Here is a 2,764-nt window from a genome sequence, read left to right as displayed (position 1 = left end):
AGGCCTAGGCAGGCCTCGTCCTCAGGCAGACTGCCAATCCTCACTCTCTCCTATCTCTGTAAGCATCTGGTGGCGGTTGGACCAGTCCGTGATCTGGGCGGGCTCAACCTCCTTTCTTCTTTCTCAGAAACCCATCATCCGCTTTTGGTTTCCCATCAAGTGGGTTGGTTCCTCTTCTCGTCCTGGGGTTCGAGCCTGTCCGGTATGTTACAGGGAGACTGGTGATTGGCAAGCCTTGGGCATACCTCCATCCAGGCTCAGGCGGAAAGCCGCACTGGATAGGCGGAAGGTTATTTGACATCCAGAAGTGAAGACCACCCTGGGCTCTGTAGTGAGACTGCCTGCTTTAGCTACTTTTTCTACTGCTGTAACAAAACACTCCAACCAAGAGCATCTTAGGAGAGGATTTATTTTGGCCGACAGCTTACGGCCTGTCATCAAGGGCAGCCAAGGGGGAGGAAGCTAGAGGCAGGAAGTAGAAACCATGGAGGAAGGCTGCTCACAGTCTTGTCCAGCTACCCTGTTCTACACGGTTCAGGTCCATCTGCCTAAGGGTGGCACCGCCCTTAGTGGGCTGGGCCCTCCCACATCAATTGGCAATCAAGAAAATGCACAGACATACCCACAGGCCAATCAGATGGAGCTAATTCCTCAACTGAGAGCTCTTTTCCTAAGTGCCTCAACTTGACACCCAAGATTAGCCATCACACTATCTTGAGCCAGTCATTCATTCTCTCTCTCTCTCTCTCTCTCTCTCTCTCTCTCTCTCTCTCTCTCTCTCCCTCCCTCCCTCCCTCCCTCTCTCTCTCTCTCTCTCTCTCTCTCCCCTGACAGTGTGATGCAGCCAGGATCCCTCACTAGCATCTGCCATGCTGTTTGAACTTCCAGTCTCCAAAACTGTGAATTAAATACATGTTTTCTTTACTCCCTTCCCCTCCAAAAAAGTAGCCTCGAATTCCACTGGAGTTCCAATCGCCCACTGCAGGCAATACTAACGCCCTATCTGTTCTGTTTTGTTTTGTTTTCAAAGGAGCTGGGGATGGAATCCAAAGCCTTTTGTAAGCTCGGTACTGTATGCTCCCAGATCCTCAGTAGCAGTTTCTAGGCAAATGCTCTACCACTGAGTCACACCCCAGCTTCTCACTGGTGTGAATTCTGGGTAATCAGTCTGCTATCTAACCACAACTTCAGCCCCTCACTGAGGGGCTTCTAAGTCAGGTCCAGCACTGGTAAGCTTACCCCCACCCCCCATCTTTCAATGTTTTTGGAGATGGGGGGTCTTACTAAATTGCTTGGGTTGGCTTTGAACTCATGATCCTCCAGAGTAGCTGGGACTTCAAGCTTGCACCACTGTGTCTGGCTGCATGATTCTTGAGACACATGGACTCCATTTGAAAATCTGTTTTTCCATTTTCCCAGCTGCTCACTTGACAACAGGGCCCAAGAACATGGGAAGGGAGCACAGCATGGAACATGGCAGGAACATGTGCATGCATGGAACATGGCAGGAACATGTGCATGCATGGAACATGGCAGGAACATGTGCATGCATGGAACATGGCAGGAACACATGCATACATGGAACATGGCAGGAACACATGCATGCATGGAACATGGCAGGAACACACGCATGCATGGAACATGGCAGGAACATGTGCATGCATGGAACATGGCAGGAACACATGCATACATGGCAGGAACACATGTATGCATGGAACATGGCAGGAACACACGCATGCATGGAACATGGCAGGAGCACACACATGCATGGAACATGGCAGGAACACACGCATGCATGGAACATGGCAGGAACACACGCATGCATGGAACATGGCAGGAACACACGCATGCATGGAACATGGCAGGAACGCATGTATGCATGGAACATGGCAGGAACACACACATGCATGGAACATGGCAGGAATGCATGTATGCATGGAACATGGCAGGAACACACACATGAATGGAACATGGCAGGAACACACGCATGCATGGAACATGGCAGAAACACATGCATGCATGGAACATGGCAGGAACGCATGTATGCATGGAACATGGCAGGAACGCATGTATGCATGGAACATGGCAGGAACGCATGTATGCACGGAACATGGCAGGAACACACATTCATCACCTCCTTCAGGTTTCCCAGAGGGAAAGGCTGGCTCCCCTTCCCTTCCCTGGGTTTCTAGCCTGCCAGGGATCCTGCAGAGAGGCAGGTGATTTGGTAGGTAACCCATCTGCATGAAAACCCAGGGTGTGGAAGAATGTCATCACGGAGATAGCTCATGTGCACACATGTGAACACACATCCTAGTAAAAATGAGAGACAAGCAGCTTCCTTCTATGTGTGCCCAAGTGTGTGTAGGCAGGAAAGAAGGGTGTTTCTAGACCCTAGAGAACCCACAGTTAGGGGTTAGGGCTCGCCTAAGATGAGAAAGGCTATGACTCCTAAAGCATCCAGTCTACATGGTCTACCAAGAAAAGCACAAGAGTGTCACAAAGACTTTTCAATATAAGGGAGGGGAGGGCAAGGAAGAGGGGAGAGAGGGCAGAGGCTAGAACTCTGGTCTCCTGAGGGTCATGTCCAGGGTTGGTCTCTATAGGTACCTAGGCATTCACTCCAGGCATAGGTGGCCAGCAGGCTTGGGGTCCAGGGGCTTCATAATATAGATGGCCCTTTGGAGCTACAGAGCACTGCCCAGAGTAGTCGTGAATATATCAATGGACTGTGAAGGTTCGACCTGTCTAAAGCCATGCAAGG

Source organism: Mus caroli, chromosome 5, assembly GCF_900094665.2.
Source record: "Mus caroli chromosome 5, CAROLI_EIJ_v1.1, whole genome shotgun sequence".
NCBI classification, from domain to species: domain Eukaryota; kingdom Metazoa; phylum Chordata; class Mammalia; order Rodentia; family Muridae; genus Mus; species Mus caroli.
The sequence above is the reverse complement of the archived record's forward strand: the minus strand, read 5'-3'. Positions refer to the sequence as shown.